Here is a 14,110-nt window from a genome sequence, read left to right on the forward strand (position 1 = left end):
TCATTTCTACTCCATAATATTGAATTATCATTGAATAATCCGACTAGATTACGTAATTTTGAGGTGTAAATCGGAGATTGGAACTTAGAAATTTGGAATAAGATTTGTAGATTTGAGGGTTGAGTTGAGGTTGGATTTTTGTAAAATTGGTATGGGTAGACTCGTGGTTGAATGGGCTTTCGGATTTTGTAAATTTTGTTGGGTTCCGAGACATGGGCCCCACGGGCGATTTTTGAGCTAAATTTCGGATTTTTATAAAAAATTAACATTTTCTTCTGGAATTAATTCCAATGAATTTTATTGACTGAAACGAATTATTTATGGCTAGATTCGAGGCATTTGGAGACCAATTCGCGAGGAAAGGACATTGCAGAATAAGAATTTCACAGCTTGAGGTAAGTAACAGTTATAAATCTGGTCCTGAGGGTATGAAACCCCAGATTTGTGTCATGTGATTATTTTAAAGGTGACGCACATGCTAGGTGACGGGCGTGTGGGCGTGCACCGAGAGGATTGTGACTTGATCTGTCCCGTTAAATTGTAAAGTTAAATAATTTATTGTTAGTTATATGCTCTCTATGTGTTGAAGAAATTTGACTATAAATCAGGTTAGAAATCATGCTTAGGCTATATGATAGTACTGTTAGGACCCACAGAGGGCACGTACTTATTGAATTATTTGCTAATTTTTATCTTGTGCTCAGTCATGATTTTACTTGCGTATCATATCTCAGTCTTTCTTGATATTTGTTGATGCATTATGTTATCTTTGTTTGGGCTGATCTTTGTGATTTCGGAGAGCCCGAGAGACTAGAGAGGTTGAGGACTGAGTAAGGCCGAGGGCCTGTCGGCGAGGTAAGGATATTATGGCACGTGAGTTGTCCGTGCAGGATATTATACCACATGAGTTGTCCGTGCAGCACGTGAGTTGTCCATGCAGATTATGGCGCTTGGGCTGTAGGAGCCCCTCCGCAGTCTGCACACCCCAGTGAGCGCGGGTATCCTTTGAGTGTGAGTGTTGAGGGATGAGAATCGAGTGATGAGTTGAGTGACTGTTGCATGAGAGGCTGTACTTGCTTTGCATTTGTTGTTGCACTTGGTTGCTATCTGTCATTGTTGTGAAATCTTTGAAAGATTTTATATCCGGATTACATGAAATTGAACTGTATAAAATTGATTTGACTTAAACTGTCGGATTTGAAAGCATGTCTATTCTTTGCTGAATTACTGAAAGTGAACTATAACTGTGTAGCTCGTCATTATCTTCAGTTCCTTAGTTATTATTGTTACTTGGTGAGTTGGTTGTACTCATACTACATCCTGCATTTCGTGTGCAGATCCAGGTGTTCCCGGACATAGCGGCTGTTGATCCTTTTGCGCAGTTGAATTTCAAGAGATTTTGAGGTAGCTGCCGTGTTCCGCAGACCTTGTCTCTCCTTCTCTATCTCCTTGTTTACTGTATTTGGTCTCAGACTATTATAGACCATATTTTCTAGACTTGTATTCATATTAGATGCTCATGTACTCAGTGACACCAGGTTTTGGGGAGTGTTTGTGGCAGTAATTGTGGAATTTTGTATTGTATTAAATTATTGTGTTTTCAAACTTAAGTGAAATTATGGTTTATCGATATTATCGGCTTGCCTAGTATCAAGATAGGCGCCATCACGACAGGTTGGGATTTTGGGTCATGAAACTAGTCTTAGGGACTAGGTAAGCCTATCAGTACAAGGCATAAGCTTTACTGAGTTTGCTACGAAATCCCTAAATGCAACTGTTTCGGAATAGAAATAAACAGTACATGTACACTATCAGAAGGTGACTTCGAGGCCTGCAAATGCAAAGGCATATTTACCTTGAGTCTCCACAGCAAAGCCCGAATGGCTAGCTATTGATCAACCAACTCTGAAATACCTCGATATGCACAAAAATGTGCAGAACGCGTAGCATGAGTACACCACAGCGGTACTCAGTAACTATCAAGACTAACCTTGGTGGAGTAGTAACGAGGGACAATCAAGATACCTAATGGACTAAACAAACTGAACAGTTATGAAGGTGAACTAACGGGGAAATCAATGTTAATATAAAGCTAAGCATGGTAAGCAAGACAAAACAATACTCGCAATGAAACACTAGAAACAAAAAAATTGCAACAAGAACAAACAGGTAATAATATTGTAGAGTAAACTAAACACAGTCTAAGTCAGGTGGATCCGAATAAAGGAAAACAAGTAACAACTCACTAAGAACAACCGCTTTTACACAAGATTTATTCAATAATTTCCACAAGGTACCAAACCTCATAATCACAAATCACGGGTCCCAATTCATGAACCCTAATCACTTGGCATCTTGTGCCCATATTACAATTCATTATCGCACGGACGACTCACGTACCAACAATAACAATGACTCGTGACTGCATGGATAACTTATGTGCCAACAGGATAACTCTCACACAGAAGGTAAGTACACGGGAGTACATGTAAATGGTCAATAACATCAGGATTTATCTTCTTAAACCGATATGGGTGATTTATTTATGTGTATCCTTGTGCAAGTGCTCTACCACAATTCAAGACAATAAGTAAGAGTAGAGACAATGAATGACATATAAGAAACGATCACCCCAAAATGTACATGGCATAACTCACACAAGGTAGGCACACCACTACACAAATATCAACAATAACAATGCCCCCGGGCCATCACAAGTCGTTACAAATCATTCCTCAACATAGCCCACCTTGTCTCGCCACTTGAGCAATAATAAAGTAAATACCCGCCTTGTCTCGCCGTACACGCTGCCACGACCCAAAATCCAAGTAGTCGTGATGGCACCTAACCCAACCCGCTAGGTAAGCCAATTAACAACTATCCAATTTAATAAGACTTATTAAGAGAAGAAATGATAATACAACTGTTTAATACAAGAATTTTCCCAAGGACTGATAGTACAAATCATGAGCTTTTAAGATTGGAATTTACAAAGCTGGTATGAAATAATACATCATATGTTCGAAATGTACATAAACAGATCTTTAATAATCTAAGGCTACCATGAACAAGAGGCAGCTAAACTCGAATGCAAGTACATCTTCAAATCCAGCTCCCATCGAACATAGCAACATCAGCAGCCAACATATGCACGCAAGGTGCAGAAGTGTAGTATGAGTACAACTGACCCCATGTACTCAATAAGTAACAAACCTAACCATAGGTTGAAAGTAGTGACGAGCTGGAATATAAGTCGGGTTGAACATCAATAACCAATAGCAGTTCATAACAATGCAGAGCAAGTAATAAAAGAAGTACCTTGGAATTTAAAATTCTTAGCTTTTTCATAATTCCCGAAAAATAGTTTCGTCTTCTAAGTATCTCAGTGAAAACTCAAATCCTTTACCTAAATAATCCTAAATATGAGTAAGTTTGAAAACAGTAATTTTTCCCATACATCCTTTCAACAATAAATAAGATGTTCCATTTTTTTCTTTCAAGATAGCAAGTGTAACATATATCACTATGCCCATATGTCAATATGTGCGAGAAGTCATGAATGACGTGATACCATACAACATGAGGAAAATACATCTCTACGTCTGTATGTCAAGTGTACATGTCAAATGCGATGCAACTCAGTGATAAAACCATATGCATACTCTCAGAGTATCAATTCACTCAGTCCTCCTAGTCACTCAGACCTCTCATTCATTTAGTCCTCCAAGTCACTCAGTCCTCACAGTCACTCAGTCATCCTAATCACTCGGCACTCAACACTCGGCACTCGCACTCAATAGGTACCTGCGCTCACTGGGGGTGTGTATAGACTCCGAAGGGGCTCCTTCAGCCCAAGCACTATATCAAGCCAATCATGACATAAAATTAATAAAATATATTGCGGCGTGCAGCCCGATCCCATAAATATCCTCACAATTAGGCCCTCGGCCTCACACAGTCATCAATCTCACCAGTCTCTTCAGATCTCAATGTCATGAAAAATATAGGCCAAAAATAATGATATGATGTATCAGTAAATGATAAGAGAGACTGAGATATGATATGCATATGAATGCGTACGACTGAGTATGCAATGCAATGAAAGCAGATAGCTCAACAACAAAAATGGCCTCGGTGGGTCTCAACAGAATAAGCATGTAATCTAGACATGGTTCCTAACATGGATCACAGCTCAAGAGCTCAGGTACTTAGAAATGTCATGGTTACAGGTAAGGTCCGGTAATTACACAATACCACAGAAATAGCAGAGTCATAATTCACATGGTGCACGCCCACATACCCGTCACCTAGCACGTGCGTCACCTCAACATCAATTACATAGCACGTAATTCGGGGTTTCATACCCTCAGCACTAAGTTTAGAAGACTTACTTACCTTGCACAAGCCAATACCAATACCGAGCAAGCCAAGAGATGCTCCAAAAATGCCATCACGCATGTAAGGACCTCCGTAAGGCTCAAAACTAGCCAAAAGCAACTCAAATATATCAAATAAAGCCCAAGGAAACAATTCGAAATGATAAAGATCAAATCCTTAATCAAAACCCAAAACCGGCCAAAAATCACACCCAGGTTCGTGCCATGGAACCCGACAAAACTCACAAAATCCAACAACCAATTCAATTACGAATCCAACCATACTAGTTTCACTCAATTCTGACTCCAAATCGATGTTCAAAACTCAAAATTTCATATTATGAAACTTTAGGTCAAAACTCTCAATTTCCTCTTTATAATTCACAATCCAATTACCAAAAATGAAGATAGATTCATGAAATATAACCAAAACCAAGTAGAGAACACTTACACCAATTCATATGGTGAAAATTGCTTCAAGAATCGCCTCAATCCGAGCTCCATAGCTTCAAAAATATAATAATGGCTTAAACCCTTGAAATAAAGTACTTTATACTTCCGCCTAGACATCCTCTTTCGCGAACGCGGAATTACCATCGCGTTCGCGATGAACAAAATAATCTGCCACCATAATACACTTTGTGTTCGTGGTAAACACCCCACGAATGCGACTCACAACTGGCTCAGACCTTTGCGAACGCCGGCTCCAACTACGCGAACGCGGTGAAGAAAGGCCTCCAGCTCCCAGCTCCCAACTTAACCCTACGCGAACGCGATCCCTCATACGCAAACGCGAAGAAGACTTGCACCAACTCTATGCGAACGTGGACCAGTATTCACGAACGCAATGAAGAAATAATATTGCCATCAAAATACACTACGCGTTCAAGACACTTGCCACGCGAACGCGATGAAGGACTGAGATACCAGAAACCAGCAGAACACAGTAGTGCCAAAATGAAGGAGAATAACCCGAAATCAATCCGAAACACGCCCGAGCCCCTCGGGACCCCTCCCACACTTACCAACAAGTCCCATAACATAACACTGAACTACTCGAGGTCTCAAAACACACATAACAATATCAAAACGATGAATCACACCTCAATTCGAAATCAATGAACTTCAAACTTCAAACTTCCACAACAGATGTCGAAACCTATCAAATCACGTCCGATTGACCTCAAATTTTTCACACAAGTCAAATTTCATATTATGGACCTGCTCCAACTTGCGGAATTGGAATCTGACCCCGATATCAAAAAGTCCACTCCCGGTTAAACTTTCCAAAATTTCACCTTTTGCCATTTCAAGCAAACTTCTACTACAGACCTCCAAATCACAATCCAGATGCGCTCCTAAGTCCAAAATCACCCAACGGAGCTAAAGGAACCATAAAAAATCCAATCCGAGGTCAAATACTAAAAGTCAAACTTGGTCAACCCTTTCAAATTTAAAGCTTCTAGCGGAGAATCCTTCTTCCAAATCAATTCTGAATAACCAAAAAACCAAAACCGACAATTCACATAAATCATAATACATCATACGGAGCTACTCATGCCCTCAAACAACCGAGCTGAGTGTAAATGCTCAAAACGACCGGTCAGGTCGTTACATGCGCACAATGTTATTCCCACTTTGTCTCGCCACATGTGCAAACCCGCGTATACATAGCCCGCCTTATCACGCCGGATGTGCAAATATCAATAGTAACAATAGCACAGATGACTCACGTGCGAACACCCCGACAATCCTCACAATAATACCATGTGTGCCAAAACATAACAACACAATAAAATGACTTTCACAACATGTGCCCATTGCCACAACATTTCCTCAAAACAGTTTTATTACCACAATCACGTATAGCCCTCGGCTCAACAACACTGAGTACAACAACAACAACAACAACAGCAACAACAGCAACAACAACAAAAACAAAAACAAAAATACGAGAATACGGCAAGTAAATCAACGCAGGAACTTCAGAACACAAGGAAACGGAAGAATGAGGTCACAAAGGAAGACACAACAGGGAATAATGGTCTCCACAAGAATAGATCAACAAGGGAGAGATAGTGTGAAATTTCCACAGAAGTACAATACGACGATAAGAGAGATAACATGAATCAATGACCCCAAATAAGAATACGTCAACAATGAAAGGGATAACAAACTTCAATTAAGGCTAAGCAATTACGGGAGAGATAATAGTAATTTCAATTAAAGTTAAGCAATTACGGAAGAGATACTAATAACTCTAATTAAGGTTAAGCAATTACGGAAGAGATAATAATAACTTCAAGTAAGGTTAAGCAGTTACGGATAAGATATCATGACAATAAAAGAGGCAACAATTTCAGTTAAGGCACATAAGAGTTTAACTGGCAATAAGGGTGGAACATGAATCAATAAATTCCAAATAAGAGACGTAATAGTGAATTTAGTAAATGAAGAAGTTAACATGATAATACAACTTCATATCTAATGATCATAAGAACCTAAGGGCCCTGAATGGTCAAATTTCCACAATTTAGCCCGAGTACGTACTCGTCACTTCGCGTACACGGCCTTCACACGACATAATTAGCACAAATGACTCAAATCCTAAGAGGTAGTTCCCCCACACAAAGTTAGGCAAGATATTTACCTCAAAAAAGCTAGACCGATACTCTAAAATAACCTTCTCGAGTGAAATAACCACCGGACGACTCAAATCTAGCCAAAATAACTTCAAATCATAAAAAAACTCATAGGAAATAATTCTGGATAATAAAATTTTGATCTTTAATTAAAACTAAAAAGTTAACCCTCGGGCTCGCACCTCAGAACCCGATAAAATTTATAAAACCCGAACACCCACTCCGATACGAGTCCAATATACCAAAATTATCAAATTCAGATATCAATTCGTCCTTCAAATCATCATTTTATATTTCTGAAAGTTTTACTCAAAATCCTCATTTTTCCAACTCACACCACTAATTAAATGATAAAAAAAATATAGATGGAATCATGAAATAAAATCAATTTCGGATAAAAAGAACACATACCCAAATAAAACACGTGAAGAACCCTTCAAAAATCGCTTAATTCTGAGGCCTCTAGCTCAAAAGTTGAAAAATGGAACAAAACCCTCGATTTTGAATATTATATCTGCTGCCCAGGTATTTGCACATCGCGATTGCGGAAGTAATCATGCGATCGCGTATAAGAAACACCACTGCCCAAACAAATGCACTACGTGATCGTGTAAATAGGGATGCGATCGCGTAGAAGACATCACACTACCCCACCAGAAGCTCTACGCGAACGCGTAAAAAGGAATGCGAATGGGAAGAAATAGAACCCACATTTACGCGATTACGGAGCTCTCACTGCGAACGCGAAGAAGGAAAAATGGTCAGTCACAAAACAGGCTACGCGATCGCGAAGAAGGAAATCAGGCATAAGTAACAACAGTCCAATAACATGGAGAAATGGCCCATAGCCCATCCTAACCATGGAATATGAAGTTGCTTGAGGCCTTAAGCTGCCGAACCGAGCACTAATTCTCAAAATGACCGGTTTGGTCGTTATAATTCTGGTCCATAATTTTCCACTGGATCCGAGAATAACTCGAATATTCAAAGGTTTATCTATCATTCATCATTGTCAGAAAGAACATCCACTGATTTCATTCTTTCTCGGGCGACTCATTCATTTTATTTACATAAATGCCATTTATTATTATTCATCACTATTTAATGCTACATTACTTCTGTTGGGGTCCTTGAATATTGTCATTATTGTACACCATCATAACCTTCAGAACAGATCTACGTGTTTTTATCATAATACCGAGAATTTTATTTTTAGGATATTACTATTAACCAAGATTAACCCTTATTTGCATAAAACTAGTTAGTGGAACCAAGATCTATATTTTTGGTCAAACAGAAAGAAGTGTATGGATAATGGATTCACTGTTCAAAGATGATTTTGTTCTGGTTTTTTTAGCTTGATAATCTTAGGAATAAATGAATCTTATGAAATATAATCATGTACTTTTCCTGCTTCAATTTGTTTGAACATTTTCGGAACAAAAGGGTTAATAATTGACTAATATTTGTGTGAATTCAGACAAATCTTCTCTAAATATTTTGAAATAAAAGTTACATATTTAGAAGCTACCTAAAAAGTACTATATGTCATAATAGTTACCAATTCAAAATATTTAAAAATTATTTGCAAAAAATATAGTCAAAGGTTTTAATGGGGCATATTATCTATTTTTTGACATCTAAGGGGAAGTGTTGTAAAACTATTAGTAAATGTGGATGTCCACTATTCCCACTACTTTCACCTATGATGTAAATAACCTCCCACTACTCATCACTATTATGATTATAACTCTCATACCTTCATAACCCCTCCCCATGATCTTCCCGCATGATCTCACTTGTTAATGTCATGTTTAAGGCAATCCTTTTGTAACCTTCTATGTAATTGTGATGACCCAGAAGGTCATCTTTATATATAATAATTAATTTTGTATTCTAAGACCTTGAAAAGCATTATTTATCATTCTTCGACTTACGTGCGCAGTCCGTATAATTTTTTGAAAAGTTTTTATGTGAAAAATAGATTAAAATGTGAAATAGAGTTTTAAAACTCAGTTAAGTTGACTTTGATCAATATTTTTGGCAAATGAACCCGAATCAGTATTTTGACAGTTCCGGTAGGTCCGTTTCGTGAATTGGAACTTGGGTGTATTCCCAAAATTTAATTTGGAGGTCCCTAGCTCAAGATATGACCAGTTAACGGAACCTAGTAATTTAAAGGCTAAAGATTTCCAAAGGTTTGACCACGAATTTGACTTTTTGATATCAGGGTCGGAATCCGATTCCGAAAATTTCAATAGCTCTGTTATGCCATTTATGACTTGTGTGCCAAATTTGAAGTCATTCCGGATTCATTTAACATGTTTCGGCAAAAGTTTTGAAAATGGAAAAGTTTGAAACTCTTAAGTCCGGATCGAGGTATGAATTATAGTTTCGATGTTATTTGGTGTGATTTGAGACCCCGAGTAAGTTCGTATTATGTTACGGGACTTTTTAGGATATTTGGATAAGGTTCCGAGGGGCTCGGATGAGTTCCGGAAGTGTTTCACAACATTTTTGTAAAAACTTGCAGTTCTGGTTCTCGTGTGGCCGCTTCTGCAATTCATCGATCGCTTCTGCGCTCTTGTTTTCGCTTTTGCGGTGCTGCTGGTGCGGCTATATTGTCCGTTAATGCAGACCCGGGCCTGGTAACTCAAGTTCGCAGATGCAAACGTCTGCCCGCAAATGGGATAGCGCAGATGCGCTTATTTGTCCGCGGATGCGGAAGTCATGGGCAGAGAGTTTATATTCGAGGGTTTCGCCATTTTCTTCACATTTTGAGTTTTAGACCTCGGTTTTGGGAGATTCTTCGTGAGTTTTTCAAGTAAATCGATTGGGTAAGTATTCTTGACCCAAAATTTATTATATTCCATGATTATATCTTTATTTATATCATCGAATTAGTGTCTTGAGTTGAGGGAAAATTTCAAAATGTAAAATGAAGATTTGAAGGTCCATTTGACATCGGAATTTAATAATTTTTGTATGGTTGGACTCGTCTCGGAACCGACGTTCAGATTTGTATTGAGTATAGTGAATTATTTATGGCTAGATTTGGAGATTTCGGATACGAATTCGCGAGGTAAGTGTCGTGGTTAACCTTGACTTGATGGAGTAGGACTTATTTATCTATTTGCTACATGATTTAATGTGCGGGTACAACGTATATGTGAGGTGACGAGTACTTATGCATTGTGGTTGAGGGAAAGCATGCAGGTGGAATTTGTTTATTGTGAATAATTATCTATTTAATTAAGATATTCCTGCTTAAGTTTATTATTCATTATTTGATCATTACTCGTGAAATTATTATTCATTTAATTATTGTTGAATATTATGAAAGGTGAAGTCGGTATTCTGGTATTGAATTGATTGATAAGTGTATATCCCCGCATTTAAATACTTTTTTGAATTTATATAATTATTTTCATGGTAAGGAAGAATGTAAAAGCACGAAGGGTGATGCCGTGTCATTTTAATTATTCATAATATTATTGTCATGGTAAGGAAGAATGTAAAAGCACGAAGGGTATTATCGTGCCATTTGTGAGTGTAAAAGTACGAAGGGTGTTGTCGTGCCATTTGTGAGTATAAAAGTACGAAGAGTGTTGTCGTGCCAAATGAGAGTAAAAGCACGAAGGGTGATGTCGTGCCAAATGAGAGTAAAAGCACGAAGGGTGGTGTTGTGCCATTTTTATATTATCATTTGCTCATTTTATTGTTGATGAATTAATTGACTGCTAAGCGATACATCTCCTGCTGAAATTATTATATCATCCCTCTTCGCATGTTCCTTCCCAATTTATAAATTATTATTTATTGTATTATTATTACTTTGTATTTGTATATACTTGTACAGGTTGTTTATGTACGTGTCTTGTCATAGCCTCGTCACTACTTCGTCGAAGTTAGGCTCGGCACTTACCAGTACATGGGGTCGGTTGTACTAATACTGCACTTTGCACTTCTTGCGCAGATTTCGGAGTTGGTCCTGGCAATGTACATTAGATTTGCCCAGATACAGCTACCAGTGGAGACTTGAGGTATAACTGCACGACGTTCGCAGTTCTGAAGCCCCCTTCTATTTTATCTCAACTGTGTATTATCTTTTAAATAGCTTGAATTTTATTCAGACCTTTATTTGTATTATCTTAGTAGCTCGTGCACTTGTGACACCAGATTCAGGGATGTATTTTGATAATTCGGTATTTATGGCCTTCTGCACTTTTCTCAGTAATTGATTTCTATCTAATTAAATTTGCTTAAAAAAATAGTTAAGATTATTTTAACGTTGGCTTGCCTAGCAAGTAAAATATTAAGCGCCATCACGATCCTAAAGGTGAAAAATTTCGGGTCGTGACAGTAATAGTATAAATAGAGGCATGAAATGTGATATGGGACACACTTGAATACTTAATAAATAAGAAAGTTATCTCTTCTTCTCTTATTCTATTACTTATCTTCTTATTTTATATTATTACTTTGAGCTACATTTCTTGACAAATATTCATTTCTAATAGGAGTATAACTTATCTTACCATTGATTAAATATTTAGTTTTTTAATATAACGCCATTAATTACTACTGAAAAAGTAATATTTTCGCTGCACTCAAGTACAAAATACTATTAGTGGCGAAGCCAAAAAATTCAATAAGGGTGTTCAAATTTTGAATAACCTTTGCTAGTGGGCTATGCAAGGGTGTTCAAAGTCTATTTTTTTAATTAATAACAAACAATGTTCGATACTATACACAGTATGATTTTGCAACAAAGCGTGTTCAGTTGACCACCCTTGACCACACATAATTTCGCCCCTGAATATCACATATGCTCATCCAAACTAAATAAATCAGATTAATTAAATAAAGTAACTTAAATTAACTAGACTTTTGGTACATACAATAAGAAAGAAAATATAACGGTACACTGGTAATTCCACGTACGCACCACTAGATTCTTTTTGTAAATGACTTATTAAAGTGAAACAGAAACTTTACATAACCCCTGAAAAAATTAAATTGTCACGATCCAATTTCACCTGTAGGTCGTGACGGCGCCCAACACTACAGCTAGGCAAGCCAACTAATAAATTAAGCATACATTGATAAAATTTAAAACCAAGAAAATATAAACACAAACTCTACCAATGTGTGTGCCAAGACCTGGTGTCACAAGTGAATGAGCATCTAGTAGATTATACAAAACTCCAAATACTGTCTGAAATGAAATAGACAGAATGTAAATATAAGAAGAGACACTGGTAGCTGCAGAACGACTCAGAAAGGCAGTTCACCACTATGCCTCGGGATGACGTGGGTATGTGATGATAGGTCCTCTACTAGTACATGTCTCAGATCCTGCACAAAAAAGGCAGCAAGTGTAGTATGAGTGCGTAAACAACGTGTATCCAGTAAGTATCAAGCCTAATCTCGAAGTGGTAGAGACGAGATGGCCGACTTTGACACTCACTATGGGTCAATAATAATAACTGAAATAAAACTAGGATATTTAAATAAGCATGATTTACAGAATTTATAATATTTTATTTAATCAGCGGAAATAATCAAATTCCTTCAAATGTAACAATTCTCAATATATTAATTAAATTCCTTCAATTCAAATAATTTCCAATTTATCAATTAAATCTCATTTACAGGAGTAACAATTAATTCCCTAACAGGCAAGAATAATAATTCATTAAATTCCAAGGATTTTTCAATTTATTAATTAGCTTCACAAGTTGAAATAAATTATTAAAGTATCGTATAATTATTATTATTAAGCACGATTTCTGCCGAGGTCGTTCGGCCCGATCCAGAATATTGTGTACACTGCGAGGGATGTGCGGCACGATCCATAGATGCATCTATCCTGCCGAGGCATTCGGCCCGCTCCACAAGAAATGAGGACATTTTCTTATGTACCTCTGGAAGAAGAGTATATTTATTATAATATAAATTCGGGAGAATAAACAGTTTCTTTTAACAATGAATTAATTTAAACAGAAAATCAAGTATATAAGATTTCCATCCTTTAATATTTTTATCTAACAAATAATATTAATTAAACAAAGAATACAATTTATACAATTTATTCATGCTTTGAGTCTTAAACTACCCAGACTTTAGCATTAATAGTAACTACGCATGGACTCTCGTCACCTCGTGCGTACGTAGTCCCCACAATTAGCAATAATTCTTAAAGTTTAATCACCTATGAGGTAATTTCCCCCTCACAAGATTAGACAAGAGACTTACCTCGTTTTGCTCTAATTTAATCCACTATAAGGCCTTTTTCACAATTATCCAACTCCGTCTGGCTCGAATCTAACCAAAATAATTCGATGCAATCACTAAATATTATAGGAATCAATTCTATAAGAAAATACTACATTTTTAAGAAAAGATCCCGAAATTAATTAAAAATTCGCCCGCGGGGCCCATATCTCGGAATCCGAAAAAAGTTATGAAATCCGATAACCCATTCAATTACGAGTCCAACCATACCAGTTTCACTCAAATCTGACTCCGAATCGATACCGAAATCTCAAAAATTCGTTTCTATGAGATTTCTAAAATTTTTCAAATTTCAATCTAAAAACACTAATTAAATGGTGAAAACAATGATATATTTGTGTATATAGACCAAATCCGAGTTGGAATCACTTACCCCAAATGTCTTTCCTGAAAATCTGTCAAAAGTCGCCTTTGTTCAAGCTCAAGTTTGTCAAAAATGGCAAATGGGTCGAATACCTCTGTTTTTTATAACTTACAGATCTGTCCAGTTCGATCTCGGGAGCTCGATCTCGGGAGCTCGATCTTGTGAGCTCGATTTTGGGAGCTCGATTTTGGGCTCGATCTTGGGCTCGATCACAGCCCAGAATTTCCAGCATAAGAGAAAAATTGCAGCAGCTGTTTAAGTCCAATTTTTGATCCGTTAACAATCCGAAACTCACCCGAGGTCCTCGGGACCTCAATCAAATATACCAACAATATCTAAAATATCATACGAACTTAGTCGAACCTATAAATCACATCAAACAACGCTAAAATTACGAATCATACCCCAATTCAAGCTTAATGAATCTAAGA

Source organism: Nicotiana tomentosiformis, chromosome 12 (genome assembly GCF_000390325.3).
Source record: "Nicotiana tomentosiformis chromosome 12, ASM39032v3, whole genome shotgun sequence".
NCBI lineage: Eukaryota > Viridiplantae > Streptophyta > Magnoliopsida > Solanales > Solanaceae > Nicotiana > Nicotiana tomentosiformis.